The 20128-nt window shown below is 43.3% G+C and overlaps 1 protein-coding gene and 1 long non-coding RNA gene across 4 annotated transcripts in view; one reads left to right on the forward strand and one right to left on the reverse strand.

The window, feature by feature from the left end:
- The window catches only part of APBA2 (amyloid beta precursor protein binding family A member 2), a 435861-nt gene extending 427555 nt beyond the window's left edge, over positions 1-8306 (reverse strand). For all 3 annotated transcript variants that reach the window (XM_056572513.1, XM_056572512.1, XM_056572511.1), the window contains exon 1: positions 8151-8306. The gene's annotated coding sequence lies outside the window, so the exon portion shown is untranslated. The remainder of the gene's footprint in view (positions 1-8150) is intronic.
- Positions 8307-8514: 208 nt separating this feature from the next.
- LOC130368606 (uncharacterized) lies at positions 8515-15798 on the forward strand. The gene is made up of 3 exons (XR_008892520.1): positions 8515-8713; positions 12781-12924; positions 15671-15798. It is a non-coding gene; the product is annotated as an uncharacterized LOC130368606 (long non-coding RNA).
- Positions 15799-20128: the final 4330 nt, after the last annotated feature.

The raw sequence follows: 20128 nt of genomic DNA on the forward strand, positions 1-20128 counted from the left end.
GATCTTCAACCTGCGGACCTTCAGATGTTGCAAAACTACAACTCCCACCATGCTGGGAGTTGTAGTTTTGCAACATCTGGAGATCCGCAGGTTGAAGACCACTGGTATAGGAGGTAATACTCACATGTCCCCGCCGCTCCGGACCCATCACCACTCGTCACCGCTGCCCTGGATGTCGCCCTCCATCGCTGTCGCCGCGTCCCCGGGGTGTCCCCGTCGCTCCGGAACTTCTCTGCTGTCTGGTATCCTCGCTCTCGACCGCCACCATCACGTCGCTACGCACGCCGATACGCATGCCGCTCCTATTGGATGACGGGACAGGGTGCGCGATGACGTGATGACGACGAAGGAGAGCGCCGGCCATGCAGGGGATCCTGGCACGGAGCAGACACCGAGGAGGCAGGTAAGGTCCCTCCCTGTGTCCTTTAAGCTGTTCGGGACACCGCGATTTCACCGCGGCGGTCCCGAACAGCCCGACTGAGCAGCCGGGTTATTGTCACTTTCCCTTCAGATGCGGCGGTCAGCTTTGATCGCCACGTATGAAGGGTTAATACAGGGCATCACCGCGATCGGTGATGTCCTGTATTAGCCGCGGGTCCCGGCCGTTTATGGCCACAGGGACCGCCGGTTTTAATGTGTATTTGCCGTATAAGACGCACCAACTTTCCCCCCCCCCCCCCAGTTTTGGGGACGAAAAAGTGTGTCTTATATGGTGAAAAATACGGTAGCTACAAAAAGATTACTGTTCAAGGGTTATTCTGGCAATCGATTTTTTTATATTTGGCAAAGGAACCAGGAAGAAGCAGAGAGCATCAGGGACTGAGTACCATTGAAATGACAGCTGCTGGAAATTAGGCAGGTGAGTATAGTTTTTTTTTTTTTTTTAAACACCCCAAGCCAAATATAAAAAATGCTGGATCCTAGAATAACCCTTTAAAGCTGACGATCAATGTAACAGATGTACGCAAGGCTTGAATATAGACAATATTGCACTTGACATTCAGTGGAATATTTGCAGAGTGTTATTGCACAAGGTGTATATAATCATGAATAGTTTAAAGTTGTATAAAGGTTGGAAGAATTTAATATATTGTGATTCCTAGGGAGATTTACCTCCATCAGTAATGGGGATCTAATGACTTTTTGTTCCAACATTCTGCACTTCAGCTTCAGCTAATTATGTTTTATCTGTGAATCATGGTGAGTCACAACCTGCTGAACAGCAAAAGCTAGTGACTGCCATTATAGGGCCACTAAACCTAAGGCCTCCTCCATCTTCTGTGCAGCTTTATACAATCTAGGGCGACTTAGGGATTTTGGATACCTTGTTTTAAATAATGGTAAGACCTCTACATATCATACTTACCATTCTTAGTGCATTCTGTGTCAGGCAGTTTGTCTCGTGGACATGAGGCCTAACCCTACTTCTATTCATAACTTACACTACCATACTTTCTCAAACAAATATACTGCTCAGTAGAAATCCCAGACAAATCATACATCACCCTACAGTATGTACATGTATAGCACTCAATTTGCTTGAAAACTATGCATCAAGAACAAATAATATTGCAATAAATATAATTCAAACGTTAAAGGGATTTTCCGAGGAAGAATACATTTATGTTATATGCTTCCCAGTGCACTGAACATACAATAGCATACTTACCTCTCTAGCTTCCACGTTGTTGGCGCTGTCAAGTCTCATGGCTGAAATCCTCTTCGTCCTCCTTTTGCTATTTCATGTACGTTAAGCCAATCACTGGGCCGGGCAAGAAAAGTCATTGGAAGAAGAAAAAAAGAGGACGGTAGCAGGTTCCGACTTGACAGCGACAGCATCAGGGGAGTCAGGGAGGTGAGTATGCAGGATTTTTTATTTTTTTTTTGTTTGTTTATTTTTCTTTAATCCAGAAAAAAATGTGGGACTCCCAGCCTCCTTTATACAGAAGAGAACTTTTCGGTGGAAGTCATTACATAACTTTTTACAAAAGTATAAAGTTTTTCTAAATCTGTTATGACTGTACCACACACAGCCTTTGGGGATGAATTTTGGTTGGCATGGTCTACAGTACTGTAGTTAAGTCTTCCCTGTATTCCTTTTTGGCCGAGTAACATACATGCACAGAGATGGATCATGTTACAGTGAGTAGCAATGTTGTCAAATATGAAGGACCGGTCATCAATCATTCTGCAGCCCAGAATCACTAGTATATGGCTGGTATCACACATGGTTTCCAGTTTTGAGATAAAGCCAGAAGGATTCAAAAGGAATGAGAAATATAAAGGAAGGACTTGTACTTCTCCTTCATTCTGGATCCTCTTCTGGCTTTGGATCAAAACCTATAGTAGTAGTTTCCCAAGCAAACTGCTGTATTTAAAGGGGTACTCCGGTGGAAAACTTTTTTTTTTTTTTTTTTAAATCAACTGGTGCCAGATTTGTAAATTACTTCTATTAAAAAATATTAATCCTTCCAGTACTTATTAGCTGCTGAATACTACAGAGGAAATGATTTTCTTTTTGGAACACAGAGCTGTCTGCTGACATTATAAACACAGTGCTCTCTGCTGACATCTCTGTCCATTTTAAGAACTGTCCAGAGTAGGAGAAAATCCCCATAGGAAACATATGCTGCTCTGGACAGAAATGTCAGCAGAGAGCACTGTGGTCATGATGTCAGCAGAGAGCACTGTGTTCCAAAAAGAAAAGAATTTCCTCTGTAGTATTCAGCTAATAAGTACTGGAAGGATAAATATTTTTTTAATAGAAGTAATTTACAAATCTGTTTAACTTTCTGGTACCAGTGGATTTTAAAAAAAATAAAAAGTTTTCCACCGAAGTACCCCTTTAACAACAGCCTAAAGCAGTGTTTCCCATCTAGGGTGCCTCTAGCTGTGGCCAAACTACAACTCCCAGCATGCCCAGACAGCCAAAGGCTGTTCGGGCATGCTGGGAATTGTAGTTTGGCCACAGCTGGAGGCACCCTGGTTGGGAAACACTGGCCTAAAACATGGATACTATTTAATAGAAAAATGAACACAGAGATTAGGTTCGTGATCCTATGGATACCTAGGGTAGCCTGGGCATGGTACAAAAGTTAATGAAATCTACAATAGACATTACGAGTTTGGCTGTTCAATTGAATTCATTGCTTCATATTCAGGAAAAGTTTAAAAAAAAAATGTTTTCTAGGATGAACAAAATCTAAATCAAAATCCTGTAATAAAAGTATTTTTCAGACTGATTTATATTACCTCTGTGATATCAATTTATTCTGTGTGTAGCTAAAAAAAACACTTTGGTTAGCAGGAATCAATGAGTATTCAGAAATTAACCCCTTAAGGACTCAGCCCATTTTGGCCTTAAGGACTCAGACAATTTAATTTTTACGTTTTCATTTTTTCCTTCTCGCCTTCTAAAAATCATAACTCTTTTATATTTTCATCCACAGACTAGTATGAGGGCTTGTTTTTTGCGCGACCAGTTGTCCCTTGTAATGACATAACTCATTATATTATAAAATGCATGGCGCAACCAGAAAACACTATTTTTGTGGGGAAATTGAAAAACGCATTTGCTAATTTTGGAAGGTTTAGTTTTCACACCGTACAATTTACGGTAAAAATGACGTCTGTTCTTTATTCTGAGGGTCAATACGATTAAAATGATACCCAATATTACATACTTTTCTATTATTGTTGTGCTTAAAAAAAATCACAAACTTTTTAACCAAATTAGTACGTTTATAATCCCTTTATTTTGATGACCTCTAACTTTTTTATTTTTCCGTATAAGTGGCGGTATGAGGGCTCATTTTTTGCGCCATGATCTGTACTTTTTTTTGATACCACATTTGCATATAAAAAACTTTTAATACATTTTTTATAATTTTTTTTAAATAAAATGTATTAAAAAAAGTAGCAATTTTGGACATTTTTTTTTTTACGTTCACGCAGTTCACCGTACGGGATCATTAACATTTTATTTTAATAGTTCGGACATTTACGCACGCGGCGATACCAAATATGTCTATTAAATTTATTTTTTACGCTTTTTGGGGGTAAAATAGGAAAAAACGGACGTTTTACTTTTTTATTGGGGGAGGGGATTTTTCACTTTTTTTTTACTTTTACATTTTTTTTACACTTGAATAGTCCCCATAGGGGACTATTCATAGCAATACCATGATTGCTAATACTGATCTGTTTTATGTATAGGACATAGAACAGATCAGTGTTATCGGCTATCTTCTGTTCTGGTCTGCTCGATCTCAGACCAGAGCAGAAGACGCCGGGAGCCGGAAGGTGAGGGGACCTCCGTGCGGCGTTCTGAATGATCGGATCCCCGCAGCAGCGCTGCGGGCGATCCGATCGTTCATTGAAATCGCACAATGCCGCAGATGCCGGGATCTGTATTGATCCCGGCACCTGAGGGGTTAATGGCGGACGCCTGCGAGATCGCGGGCGTCGGCCATTGCCAGCGGGTCCCTGGCTGCGATCAGCAGCCGGGATCAACCGCGCATGACACGGGCATCGCTCCGATGCCCGCGGTTATGCACAGGACGTAAATGTACGTCATGGTGCGTTAAGTACCACCGCACCAGGACGTACATTTACGTCCTGCGTCCTTAAGGGGTTAAAGGGGTACTCCAGTGAAAAACCTTATTTTTTTTGTATTTTCTTTTAAATCAACTGGTTAAACAGATTTGTAAATCACTTCTATTAAAAAAACTTAATCCTTCCTGTACTTATTAGCTGCTGAATACTACAGAGGAAATTCTTTTTGAAACACAGAGCTGTCTGCTGACATCATGAGCACAGTGCTCTCTGCTGACATCTCTGTCCATTTTAGGAACTGTCCAGAACAGCATATGTTTGCTGGGGATTTCCTTTTATTCTGGACAGTTCCTAAAATGGACAGAGATGTCAGCAGAGAGCACTGTGCTTGTGATGTCAGCAGACAGCTCTGTGTTTCAAATGGAAAATAATTTCCACTGTAGTATTCAGCAGCTAATAAGTACAGGAAGGATTAAGATTTTTTAATAGAAGTAATTTACAAATCTGTTTAATTTTCTGGCACCAGTTGATAAAAAAAAAAAAAAAAAGTTTTTCACCGGAGTACCCCTTTAACTTTTTATCAAAGGGTTAAGAACAGAAAAAAATAAAGCTGTGCATCTGTTAACAGAACATTATACTATTTTTGTAAATTCCCTGTATTCCTGACACTTGAAAAATATTGAACTCTTTGGTTAGCAGGCAGAAAGCCCTCTGACAATATATGCCTTCCAAATCCCATAAATAAATCAATATCCAACAGGGCATAGGTTAATGTATGCCTCGGCACTTACAAGCCTATGAAATGATCTGTTTACTATGTTTACGTATCGAGGCTACCATGAAGAAAACAGGGAAACACACTGCGCTTTACATGGACTACTACTGTTATGTGCCATTCAATGCAGAGGCAAATTTATATAATGCTGCAACATTTCCCTTTGTAGTGTCGTAACAACATAAGATGCAGCTAGGTATAAAAAAATGACATATAATGGAGTGAAATGTACAGTGTTTTAGCGTGCATTGGCCTTTCACATCACCAACCGTAAGTGCGAAACACATAATAATAGAAAATGATGATGGCACTCTGCATATTAAAGCTGCATTAGAGTCAATAAGAGAGCACGCGCATTATACCAAAGCAAAAAAAAGCATTAGCACTGTAAATGCAGCCTTTCTATCCTCCATGAAGTGTGAAGACTGACCAGCAGAACAAGTGAGTGAAGTATGGTGGCTGCTGACCTCAAGATGACAGTTTAATGGAATCATTTGTCATCCAAGAGGCAAGTCCCACTGAGATCCATAAAGCTAAAAATCCGAGCAGCAAGACTTGCTAGCAACCACAGAGACTAGGATTAACACTTGTCTTTCATGCCCAGGACAGCCATGCCATCATTAACAGTAATCATTCCTCTGGTGCCAACTGGCAGTCCACTAATGCAGGGTGACCATTCAAAGCACCACTGAAGATAGCTGGCTTTTAGGGTGCATGCACACCACGTTTCTGCAATACATTACGCGAATCGGGTTTTTGATGAAAAACGGATTCCTCAAAACCGGACTAAGGTTATGTTCACACTACGGAATTCCCGCGGAATTAGTGTGAACATTAGTGTGAATGGGTCTCCGCGAGACCCGTTCACACTCGGGAATTTCAGCGGCGGACAATTCCGCTGCTGAAATTGTTCAGTGCAAAGAAAGAACATGTTCATTCTTTGTGTGGAAGTCCGTGAGTACTGCATAGCCGTCAATGGTGACGGCGCAGTGCCGCGTGGTCCTACCGCCGCCTGCCAGGCTGAATCTCCGCTCTTGGAATTCTGCGAGCGGAGATTCCGTTCACACTCCGTAGTGTGAACATACCCTTAACTGTATCAAAATGTGTGTACAAATTTCAACCCGTATACGGTTAAAAACCGGTTGCATCCATTTTTCAAGAAAAAAAACGTATACATTTTTAACTTTTCACTCCATTTTGAATAAAGTTTCACTTGTTTGATTGAAATTCCAAGAAAAAAAACTGTACAAAGTCAAAAACCCTATGGTGCAAACCGGATGGAACCGTACGCACATACGGTTCTGTACAGTTCCCATTGACTCCCATGTTAAAAAAAAAAATAAAAAAAACGGATGCGGATTAATATGGTTTTTCACCCAGACCCAAAAACTTGGTAGTCTACAGTTTTGGGTACGGGTAAAAAAAAAAATCCGGACAAAACCGTATAAGACGCAAAACGGACTAAACCGGATGATGCGTTTGAGATACAGTTTACAATGTAAAGTCAATGCATACGGTTTTCTATACGGTTCCGTACGTTTTTTTTTACTTGAAACCGTATACGGGAACTGTATAGCAAAAACGTGGTGTGCATGCACCCTATCTTCCGTCACAAAATAACGGCCGTTATAAGTAACGTACTATAACGGGTTAAAACGGCTATTAGAAAAATCCCATAGACTATAATGGGATTTTCTAACGGCCGTATAGGATTTTGTTATTGCCGTTTTCAGCTGGTTTTCAGACGGAACTTCATACGGATGTTTACAAAACGGAGAATTTTGTAGTGTGAAAGAAGCCTTAGTGTGGATATTTTCTTTTGGGTAATAATAATATTTTGCTAAGTTTTTCATTTACCAGTTTACATGTTTAGTAAATACTAGTCTAAGGATAGACAAATAATTGTATATCAGTACTGTAAATACTATCAGGTCACCGCCAATGTGTAGTGATTACAAGTACCGCACCGGGATCATGGATGTTAATAGGTAACAGCACTGGAACCATGACTGAAGTTTACATATTCTTCCAGTATTTGTGATGGTTTCCTCCCACACCCCATAAGAATTGTTTTCCTATTACACTGTGGGGTAACTACATTAAAGTGCAAGCTTCATAAGGGAGTAATGCCGCTGCAGCACTGCAGACTATGGCAAAGGCAGTCATTCATAAATGTCATAAATATAAAACTATACATATAGATATAAAGTGACATAATGCACGCATAACTATTCTGCATGTAATAGATATCCTTACACACTAGAGCACTGTTTCCCAAGCAGGGTGCCTCCAGCTGTTGCAAAACTACAACTCCCAGCATGCCCGGACAGCCTTCGGCTGTCCGGGCATGCTGGGAGTTGTAGTTTTGCAACAGCTGGAGGCACCCTGCTTGAGAAACACTGCTCTAGAGTGTCAGCTCTTCAGGAGAAGGGTGTGACTGCTACTTTAGGTGGCCACAGATCTCCTGCACACAGTCCCTGCTCAGGACCAGGAACAGCACCTCATAAGTCCTACCAGGGAGGTACTCACACCTCTCCATCATATAGCATTCACAGCATCCTCTATCTCCCTATAGCAACAGATTAGAGGAAACAAACATAGCTAAGGAGCTGTATACTGAGGACACAATACAGGGACCCGTCACCATATACAATGGAATACATTCCAGCCATACAAACCAATGGGACCATCCCCAGCCCCCAGTGCCAGGATGGGCTCTCTACTTCCATGCCACTTCCTCACCCCCTCCTCTAAATCTCTGTCCACAAAGGGCAGATGGGGAGAGTAGGTCACAGCCCCCAGCCCCGGCCAAGTTGCCTACCTGTGCCCTCAGCACCTCAGCTCGCCTTCCTCTCTCTGCGGAGGTTGTGGATTCTCAGGCAGCAGCCAGCTCTTTTGTGTTCCTGCTTCCCAGCCACACGCTGAGACTACTAATGAACCCGGGAAGATGCATGCACTAGCTCTTACAATGGCTGCCCTGGAACCTGCCTGAGGAAGAACGCAGCCCCTGGCTGAGATAGGAGAAGAAGAATGCACGGGAGAGAGAGAAGGGAGGGGATGAGGCTGTTACCATGGCGATGGCTGCTGCCCCATCCTTCTCCTCCTCCTCCTCCTCCTTTAGGCCTGTGCGCCTTGTAGTAAAGAAATACAGTGTGAGGAGGAATACTCTGGAGGGGAATGTTTGTAAACGCCTGTTTATCCACATCTGCTCCACTTCACCCTGACTCATCTTCTTATAGAGAAACAATACCACAGGGCATGGGAACCCACTCATGGCTATGAATGCCCACTTTATTGCCTTCTGTAATGTAGCAAGCTCCTTCCTCAATCTGAGTCATTCATCCTTGATGGACCAATCCTTGAAGGCAATTCCATAATGTAAAGGTATTGTCAGAATCTCTCTATGTTGTCATGTATGGTGTCCATTTTAGGACATAGTCAGTCGTCAGCCGTACCTCTGTCCTCTGTCAGGTGAAACAGCGTCCCGCCTCCTCCTTCGGACAAATCGCCGTCAGTCGTCAGCCACAACTCTGTCCTCCGTCAGGCGAAACGACGTCCCGCCTCCTCCTTCGGACAAATCGCAGTCAGTCGTCAGCCGCATCTCCGTCCTCCGTCAGGCAAAACAGCGTCCCGCCTCCTCCCTCGGACCAATCGCCATCAGTCGTCAGCCGCAACTCTGTCCTCCGACAGGCGAAACGACGTCCCGCCTCCTCCCTCGGACCAATCGGCGTCAGTCATCATCCGCAACTCCGTCCTCCATCAGGCGAAATGGCATCCCGCCTCCTCCCTCACACCAATCGCTGTCGTCCTTCAGCCACAACTCCCTCATCCGAAAGTCCCTCTTCCAAAACGCCTTCATGCCTCAGACGATTCTCCCTCAGATGCATAGCAGAGCCGACGCTGCACAGCACTGTATAGCAGAGCCGACATTGAATAGTATGTACAGCAGAACCTGTATAGCAGAGAGCCGACACTGACTCGGCTCTGCTACACGGCAGGAACGTTTTTCGTCTGAGGGATGACAGAGTTTTGGATGAGAGACTTTTGGATGACAGAGTTTTGGATGACAAAGGAGGGAGTTGCGGCTGATGCCTGATGGAGATTGGTCCGAGAGAGGAGGCGGAACGCTGTTTTTCCTGACGGAGGACGGAGGTACGGCTGACGACTGACGATGTCCTAAAATGGACACCGTATTCATGGGCACCTTCTAGTAATCCACAATTAAGGAGAGATGAGCATAATAGGGGAGATTTATCATTCAAAGTGTACCCTACTCTTTTTTTACCGCCGTTTTTTCGGTCTAACTTTTTCCGTTGCAGCGTGTAATTTATCATAAGTGTGTACTGTAGATGATGAGTTCCCCGACGCTTTGCACGGGCGGGAAATGCTCTAGCTTACGAGGTTTTGTACATGTTCTTTTGGTCAGCGAACTTTAGCGCCTGGAAATCGGGGTTTGCGCAATTTTTAGCGACTTATTCTAAAAGTCGCATATGATAAATAAGGGTGCACTGCAAGTCTAAATCGGAAATAGGTTTACTGCTACTCAAAAACGTAGGAAGCGTTTACTAAAAAAGTTGCACAAATGTCGCTAATATTACATGACTGAGCCATCACAGCGCCAATGATAGACGGAAAATAACATCTATATTGAACGAGAAACAAAACAGGGTGAGGGTGGGTTCATACCACGATTTTGCTATACGGTTTCGGCATACGGTTTCATAAAATAACGTATGCACCATGCTGTTTTTAACTTTTTTTTTTTTCGGACAGAAAATCATGGCCTACCACGGTTTTTGTCCGGGTGAAAACTCGCATTAAACCGTATACGTATTTTTAACCATGGGAGTCAATGGGAACCGTACAGAACCGTATGTGCTTACGGTTCCATCCGGTTTTCACCATACTGTTTTTGACTTTGTACAGTTTTTTTCTTGGAATTTCAATCAAACAAGGGGAACTTTATTCATAGTAGAGTGAAAAGTTAAAAACGTATGCATTTTTTTCTTAAAATACGGATGCAACCGGACATCATTTTTCAAACCGTATACGATTTTCAACCGTATACAGATAAAAATTTGTACACAAGTTTTGATACAGTTTAGTCAGGTTTTGAGGAATCCATTTTTTTTAATCAAAAACCTGATAAGGGAACTGTAGTGCAAAAACGTGGTGTAAACCCAGCATGACAACGTTAGGTGCGGGGGGAGGAAGAGGAACGCAACGCGTTCCTTCTCCTCCCCCCGCACCTAACAATGTTTCCCTGTTTTGTGTCTCGTACGTACCAGTGAATATGCTGCAAAAACTTGAAGAAACCGGACGGTTAGTGCCACTGTCTAACTTCTGTTCATATTGTGCAAGAATATGAATACACTTTCTACAATAGAGCACCACTCTACCAGTATAGCACTGTTTAGACCGCAGCCAGGTCACTCCTCCTGCGTATGGACTATTTTCTACACACACACTCATGGAGTGCCAGATCTATTTCTTTAATATTGGACTTTAACCCCTTAAGGACCAAGCATTTTTCTGGTTTTGCACTTTCGTTTTTTCCTCCTTACCTTTTAAAAATCATAACCCTTTCAATTTTGCACCTAAAAATCCATATGATGGCTTATTTTTTGCACCACCAATGCTACTTTGTAATGACATCAGTCATTTTACCCAAAAATCTACGTCGAAACGGGGACAAAACAAACATTGTACGACAAAATTGAAGAAAAAACACCATTTTGTACATTTTGGGGGCTTCTGTTTCAACGCCGTACATTTTTCGGTAAAAATTACACTTTATTCTGTAGGTCCATACAATTAAAATGATACCCTACTTATATAGGTTTGATTTTGTCGTACTTTTGGAAAAAATCATAACTACATGCACGAAAATTAATACATTTGAAATTGTCATGTTCTGACCCCTATAACTTTTTTATTTTTCCACGTACAGGTTGGTTTGAGGGCTAATTTTTTGCACCATGATCTGAAGTTTTAATTGGTACCATTTTTGTTTTGATCGGACATTTTGATCGCTTTTTATTACTTTTTTTATGGTATAAAAAGTGACCAAAAATTAGCTATTTTGGACTTTAGAATTTTTTTGCACGTACGACATTGACCGTGCGGTTTAATTTACGATATATTTTTATAGTTAGGACATTTACGCACCGCGGCGATACCATATATGTTTATTTTTATTATGCTTATATATTTTTTATATGGAATTTGGGAAAAGGGGGGTGATTTAAACTTTTAATAAGGAATGGGTTAATGTGTGTGTTTTTAAACTTTTTTTAAACTTTTTTTTTTACTCTTTTAGTCCCCTTAGGGGACTTTTAGGAGGAATCATTTGATTCCTCATACAGATCAATGGGATTACATACAATCCCATTGATCTGTGTGCTCTGCGCTCGATTGATGAAGCCTGGCCCTGCCAGGCTTTACCATTCTGAGCACCGGAGCCGCCGCAGCATGAGAGGTGAGCCCTCAGCCTACCTCAGTAGTGGTAGTAGCGATTGCACTACAGGGGGGGGGGGGGGCGAATATGAACAGGACTAGGAGCAATTGGCTTGATTCACTGTGTAGCGGTCCGGCCAACACCATTTCCAGCTCCAGCATGGTTAGGCGCAGACCACGCTGGTGATACAGATGCCACAATCAGACCCTTATCCCATATCCTTTGGATACAGGATGTGTCCCTGCACCGGAGTACTTCTTTAAGGACCTTGCAAATTTATTTTTTTGCAGTTTTTTTTCCTCCTCGTCCTTTAAAACTCTTAACTCATAACATTTTTTTTATCTACACACCAATGTAAGGGATTGTTTTTTTGCGGGACCAATTGTACTTCCTTCATTTTTTTCATAACATATGCTCCGAAACCAAAATAAAAATATTGGTAAGGTGAAATTGAATTTGGAGGGGCTTCTTATTTACACTGTTTAACCATGTAATCAAACTAATATTTCTTCTTAATTCTTTAGGTCAGTACGAACACAACAATACCCAATATTCTTTTGTTTAGTTTTCGTCATGTTTTACTACTTTAAAAAAAATTCTAAACTTTTTTTTTAATTGCCATTGACCCCTATTACTTTTTTATTTTTGCATATATGCACTGGTATACGGATGTATCTGTAGTTTTTATCAGTCCCAATTTGATTTTGATGGCTTTTTACTTTTTTCTGAGATTTTTTCTGAGATACGATGTGATAGAGAAACGCAATTCTGTTTATTTTTTATTTTTTTTGTTTTTCTTTTTTACGTTTACACCATTTACCATATGGCATAAATAATGTTATATCTTAAAGGGGTATTCCAGGAATTTTTTTTATTTGACTATGCTACAGGGGTTGTAAAGTTAGTGTAGTTCATAATATAGTGTCTGTACCTGTGTGTGACAGTTTTCTCACAATTCTTCTGTGATTTTCACCCCACTATTTATTTTTACCAGCATACAAAAAGCACGTACCTGACGTCACGGTGCCTGCCCCAGCTGCGCAGGAAGATAAGGACATCCCGCCGCCTAGAGATGCTGCATCCTCCCTGCAAGACGAGGAGGAGGACGAGGCTGGAAAACAATGACGGAGGGTCAGAGGTGAGAGAGGCGGGGGAGGGTTTGCTGGCTAGAAGAGCATGGAGCAGTGTTTCCCATCCAGGGTGCCTCCAGCTGTGGCCAAACTACAAGTTCCAGCATGCCTGGACAGCCAAAGGCTGTCTGGGCATGCTGGGAGTTGTAGTTTGGCCACAGCTGGAGGCACCCTGGTTGGGAAACACTGGCATGGAGTATGACAGAGGGGAGGGGGAAAGGGACATGGAGGACAGATGGGAGGGGGGGGGGTTGGAAAAGGAACATCGTGGAGGACAGGGGGGGGGGTTGGGGGGGAGGAGCATGAATATGCCCCCCTCTGACCTCCTTTTCCAATACCCCCCTGAAAAAGGAGCATGGAGGGGGGGAAGGTGTTGGGAAAAGGAGCATGGAGGAGGGGAGGGAGGTGGAAAAAAGGAGCGTGTAGGAGGTCGGGGGTTAGAAAAGGGGCATGAAGCGCTGTTCATTTACGGCATGGCTATGAAGTTAGCGCAGTAACTCCTGCGCTCACTTCATAGACGTTGCGCATAGTGACATCCTCTGATCTTAGAAGCCAGTGTTTTCCAACCATGGTGCCTCCAGCTGTTGTAAAACTACAACTCTCAGCATGCCTGGACAGCCAAAGGCTGGAAAACACTGGCTTACAGTAAATAACTTAAATGAGTATTCCGGGATACAAAAATTTTCATTCAGACTGTAAAATAATAAATATACATACCTGCTGTCGCTCCCCTGGTGCCTCCAGGGGAGCGGCCTTCACCGCGATCCTTTTCCTGGTTGCCGGTGGTTGGTGAGGCATACTGACAATCACCGGTCACAGCGAAGTCCTGCCTCGGCCAGAGATAGGCTGAGCGGCAGTGTGACTCACCGACCACCGGCAACCAGGAAAAGGATCGTGGCGGAGGCCACTCCCCTGGTGCGTATATATATATATTTATTATTTTACTGCCGGCGTCTGAATGAAAATGTTTGCATCCTGGAGTACTCCTTTAAGTTAGAGAAAAAAATTACATATTGTGGAAACCTCTCTTATCATCCTGTACAGATTAACATTAGGGTAGGGTTACATGTCTGCGGATCCACCGATGACTCTATAGAGAGCCTCCTGCTGTTTTCCCCTCTGTGTGCTGCTCACAACAGCAATCTGCCCCTAACAAGCAGCCACACAGGGACCTGCGAGTCACCGTGGGCACATGCAGTGTATTCTGAGACATCGTGGAGCGGCAGATTGCTGCTGCAAGCAGGACATGGGGGAAAACAGCTGGAGGCACACTATAGGGTCAGGTCATTGACGGATCATCAGAGTAACATACACTATTGATCTGTTACATGTGACCCTACCATAAGGGTGCGTTTACGTGTGCGCATTTTTGCTGCATATTTGCTTCAGCAGATTTAGCTGATGTGTGGGCATGTATGATGTGTGTATGTACTGTATGTATGAATGATGTATATGTACTGTATGTATGATGTAAGAATGTGTGTAAACAAGATGTATGTATGATGTGTGGAGATGTATTCTGTGGGGGGGGGGATCTGGAGGCAACGGGTGTATGTATGATATGTGTGTATGATATGTGTGTGTATGATGTGTGTATGTATGTATTATGTATGTGTGTGTATGTACTGTATGAATGAGATGTATGTACTGTATAAATGATGTATGTATGTACTGTATGTGGCAGTATTATATTCAGGGGGTACAGTAGGAGGCAGTAGTATTATATATAGGGGTACAGTAGTTGGCAGTATTATATTCAAGGGGTACAGTAGTTGGCAGTATTATATTCAGGGGGTACAGTGGGTGGCAGTATTATAATTCAGGGGGTACAGTAGGAGGCAGTATTATATTCAGGGGGTACAGTCGGAGGCAGTATTATATTCAGGGGTACAGTAGGAGGCAGTATTATATTCAGGGGTACAGTAGGAGGAAGTATTATATTCAGGGGATACAGTGTGTAGAAGTATTATATTCAGGGGGTACAGTGTGTGGCAGTCTTATATTCAGGGGGTACAGTAGGAGGAAGTATTATATTCAGGGGTTCAGTAGGTGGAAGTATTATATTTAGGGGGTACAGTAGGAGGCAGTATTCAGGGGGTACAGTAGGTGGAAGTATTATATTCAGGGGGTACAGTAGATGACAGTATTATATTCAGGGGGTACAGTGGGTAGCAGTATTATATGCAGGGGGTACAGTGGATGGTAATATTATATTCAGGGGTACAGTAGGAGGCAGTATTATAGTCAGGGGGTACAGTAGGAGGCCGTATTATATTCAGGGGATACAGTGTGTGGAAGTATTATATTCAGGGTGTACAGTAGGTGGCAGTATTATATTTAGGGGTAGTCAGTGGCAGTATTATATTCAGGGGATACAGTGTGTGGCAGTATTATATTCAGGGGGTACAGTAGGTGGCAGTATTATATTTAGGGGTACAGACAGTGGCAGTATTATATTCAGGGATACAGTGTGTGGCAGTATTATATTTAGGGGTACAGTAGATGGCAGTGTTATATTCAGGGGGTACAGTAGGTGGCAGTATTAAATGCAGGAGGTACAGTGGATGATAGTTTTATATTCAGGGGATACATTTTTTGGCAGTATTATATTCAGGGGGTACAGTGGGTGGCACTATTATATGCAGGAGGTACAGTGGATGGTAGTTTTATATTCAGGGGGTGCAGTGGATGGCAGTATTATATTCCGGGGGTACAGTATTTAGCAGAATAATAATGATTGTTGTCTTTATACAGAGGATGAGGATCTACTGACAAAGTGAGAACCTATGATGTCCTGGCGTCAGACTCTGCAGAGAAGATCGAGCTGGAAGACGTCCTGACGTCTGGACCAGATGAAGAAGAAAAGGCAACAGAGAAGACGTCACTCAGGTCACTGATATCATTGTGTGTTCTCCTGACTGTCCCATCAGCTGTAGTCACTTGTAAGTTCTGCAGTGATGATGGGTGACGATGTACCCTAACCTGTGGCTCTCCAGCTGTTGCAAAACTACAACTCCCATAATGCCTGAGGCTCTCCAGACATGATGGGAGTTATAGCTTTATAACAACTGGAGAGCAACTGGAACCAAGGTGATAGGTGGGGGTCCCAGCAGTTGGACCCACAGAAAAATGGGCTGCTTATTCTTAAATGCCTCGGCATATGTTTTGTCTGTCTGGCCCTGACTGTTAGTCACTTATATTGTTGTGTATTCTCCTCACTGTGTCCCATCAGTGCTGTAGTCACTGATATCTTTGTGCGGCTGAGTAAGGGGTCGTCCGGGATTGGGGAAGCGGGTCATCGGGTGGTGGGGGTGTGGGCCCAGGGAAATTTTTCGCAGTTTCTAGCTACGCCCCTGCAGGTACATACTAATATCACCTTATGGTGGATAACCCCTTTAATAGTTTGGAAAATTCTACATGTGGCGATATCAAATATGTTTATTTTTATAATGTTTAGATATTTTTATTTAAAATGGGAAATCTCATCTAGCATTTTTTTCCACAATGCCCCAGCTACAATAAAATAAAACAATTAACATGACTCACCTGTGACCCACCACAATTCCCCAGTGTCCCAGTATCTCAGTCCGCTCAGCCGCCGCCGCCTTCTTCCTGGTCCGACGATGGTCAACGTGTCATGCTGCCTGTCAGCAAATCGCCGCCTGCAACAATGTCTTGCCTCGGCCGTTGATAGGCTGAGTGGCAGAGTGATGCATTGAGCCATGGTATTGGTCGCCAGGATTCAATGCATCACGCTGCTGCTTAGCCTATAGCCGGCCAAGGGGGGACATCGCTGCAGCTGGTGATTTGCTGACCGGCAGCATGACGCACTGACCACAACTGGAGAAGACAACGGAGAGGAGCAAAATACTGACACTGGAGGGGAGCAGAAGCAGGTGAGTAACGTTTATTGTTCTATTTTCTTGCAGTCTGGGCATTGTGGAAAAAAAATTGCTAGGTGAGACTTCTCCTTTAATGTATGTGTGTTAAACCCCCATAATTTTTTTTTTCTTACACCTTATTGGCCCCCTTAGGGAACTTGTATGACAAATCATTAGATTCCTCATACAGATCGATGCCTTTCTATTGAACTGCATTGATCTATGTGCGCCACGCTCCGTGATAGAACCTGGTATAGACAGGCTCTATCAATGGCAAAGGATATGAAGCCAAAAAAGCTAAGGTAAGCCCTCCGGCTGCCTAAACAATGGATCATCACCCACTGTCCCTTCGAGGGAGCGATCCATACTGCCAACAGCCACTTAAAAGTCCCTTTAGATCACTGGTGTCAGAACTTATAATAGTGGTTAATAACAGGCTGCCAGCTATTAGCGGTGGCCCCCAGCTACTGAAATCAGCTGTGGGCCACCCCTTATGGCTTGGGATATAATCAGGAGCTCGCACCATACCTCCTTTACGGCACCATGACGTGTATTCAGTTTCCAGTTTGGACAACCATTACCTAATATTGGTAAATATGTAATGTACAGGTCAATCAGGCCTTTTTTAAGGAGATTTTACTGTGTGTTGGGTGTATTAAGGGATTGTACCAATTTTCAAAGTTTACCCAAAGTCCAATTTGACCACAATTATCTTACATCTTCTTATCACTGACCGGAATACTTTATTGGTGTCACTGGTAAAGTCACTGCAGGAAATGTTATCACTTATTTTGTATGTTAAGGGATGTTCTAGTGAAAAATTTCAACATGGTACCACAAAATTTTACAGATATGTAAATGATCTCTATTTAAACAATTTAGTATTTCCAGTACATATCACTATCAACTGATGTATGCCCTAGGGGAAGTTGTGTAGTTCTTTTCAATCCAACACAGTGCTCCCTGCCCATGTCAGGTGCAAATCCCATAGCAAGCCTCTCCTGATCTGGACAGTTCTTGATATAGACAGAGGTGGCAGAAGAGAGCACTGTGTGAGACTGGAAAGACTACCTCCAAGGCATACAGGTACTGAAAGGCTACCGTTGTTTTTTTTAAATGGGAGTAATTTACAGTATAACTTTCTGATTAATTTTTTTTTCCCGAAATGCCCCTTTAATAGTTATTCACTTTACTTTTTTCAGATATGCTGTATTCTGATAATATGCCTATTGGGGGGGAATAATGGCACAAGGGGATAAAGATGAAGGTGGTGGGAATAGTGGCACAAGGGGATTAAGATGGAGAGGGGGAGGGATAGTGGCAAAGGGGGATACGAGGGAGGGGGGATTAATGGCATAGGGGATTATGCCATATACTTAGTTTTAACTTTTCTTTAACATTACCCGGCCTGTTTGGGTATACGGCGAGTCCCGTTCGACGGGGCCGCACAGAAGGGTGATGTCCTCCTGCGCGGTGCGACACCTCTGCGCAATGTCAGGGGACGTCACATGTCTGCCTGTCAACAATGCAGCTCCCAAAAAGTAGCCGTGGTCGGAGCTGCGGCCGTGGTACTTTACAGAGAGCTGCCGTGGCCATTCCCCGCTCTGCGCTGACAAATACTGGCCAATGGATGGCCGGTATTTGTCAGCGCATTGCGTACCCCCGCACAACCGGTGGCGTACCCAAAGCGGTACGCGTACCACCGGTTGAGAACCCCTGGTATACAACATCAGTTTTGCTGCAAAATTTCCTCTACTATTACTGATAAATTCTCTTATTTAAAATCTGGTGTGATTGGCTACTACTAGTAGTAGCCAGGGAACAGCTGGCAGTGGTGAACTAGTAATACTTGTAGCCAGGCCTTGTTATGATACCCTTATTTCTAAACTTGGACCCTGGCTATGCCTTACTGTATTTTTGCAGAGTCAGCACTGTGCCTTCATTTTTGCATTTGGTAAGATACGACAGAATACCGTAAAGAGATAGATATAACACTACCCACCTGTGTCCCTCCCCTGAAATGCTTTTTTTCTTAAGGCTACAGATGCAGCAGCGTCATTGTCACTGTCTCCCGAGTTGATCATACCAGCAAGACTATGTCTGGTTGGTTTGACAGGTGCTCTTGCCCTACCTCTACTCCACTTTATATTGCTGACATCATCATGATGAAACTCCTCCTCTTTGCCCCCAGCACTCTCACTATGAACTTCTGATGTTTGATTATGGTCTCCTTGCTCCCCCTCAGAATATCCACAATGATGCCTTACAATCTTACCACCACACCTACAGCCACCAGTCCCACTAGTGCTATGCTTTGCCACTGCTTCCACCTACACCAAATCTACAATACACTTCAAAGGCAGACTGTCCTCACAAAACTCCTTCTTGTGGCTATTCTTCTGATTAGCACTAGTAGGGAAGAAAATAGATGATGGAACAAACCAACTAGAAAGGCTACCTGCACTGTGTAACTTTAGATAAAGAATTCACTGACACCTGGCTCACTGTCATATCATCAGACTCTTCTTCCTCCTGAGATGACAGACAACAAGACAACCAGTCCACCATGGCATATTATCTTCCCAAACATCACAACCACTGGAAGAAATGGACACCTTTTGGTTGCTGATGCTGCTGCTACTACCACCAGGCATCTGGCTGCTGCTGCTACCTGTGCTGAGCCTCGGCAAATTGGTGGTGCCCACAGTGCCTACCACTCGTTTTGCTGCTGCAGGGATTTGCCATGCTGCAGGGATTTGTAGTACAGCAACTGGACACAGTAATGCAGTTAACTGAGGTTAGCCCACTGCAAAATGATTTGTTCAAGTTGTTTTGTATTGTAGTGTGAAAGCTTCCTAAGATCAGTAGTTCCACAGTAAGTTCTTCTGTGCACTGCTCACTACTAAGCTTTCTCTTCAATATGATGGCAGCATCCAGTGCATAGGGTTCACTCCCATCCCCATGCCAACTGATTGGCCTAGGAGCTGTATGCAAGCAGTGATTGGCTTATGTGTGGTCATGTGATTTTGCTGCTAACTGCAAAGTAAACTGGGCTACCCTGACGTTAGCATAGTGTTCCTACTTCCTCATCCTATGCTGAAATGGTGCATTCTGTCCATTAGGCCTAAAGATTATTTTCCCGTAATGCCTTTCTTCTAAACAGAGACAAGATTACAGAGAAGGGTGACATCAACATAGAGAGAGCCTGGATCCATCACCATTCACAGCAGAGCTCAGCATCCCCCCTCCCTGTATATTGACCTCTGAAAAGGCCACAGAGAATGCCCAGTAGGATCTCCAATTCATCTGAATAGGACAGGTCCTGTCTATT

Source organism: Hyla sarda, chromosome 4 (assembly GCF_029499605.1).
Source record: "Hyla sarda isolate aHylSar1 chromosome 4, aHylSar1.hap1, whole genome shotgun sequence".
In the NCBI taxonomy this organism is placed as follows: Eukaryota; Metazoa; Chordata; class Amphibia; order Anura; family Hylidae; genus Hyla; species Hyla sarda.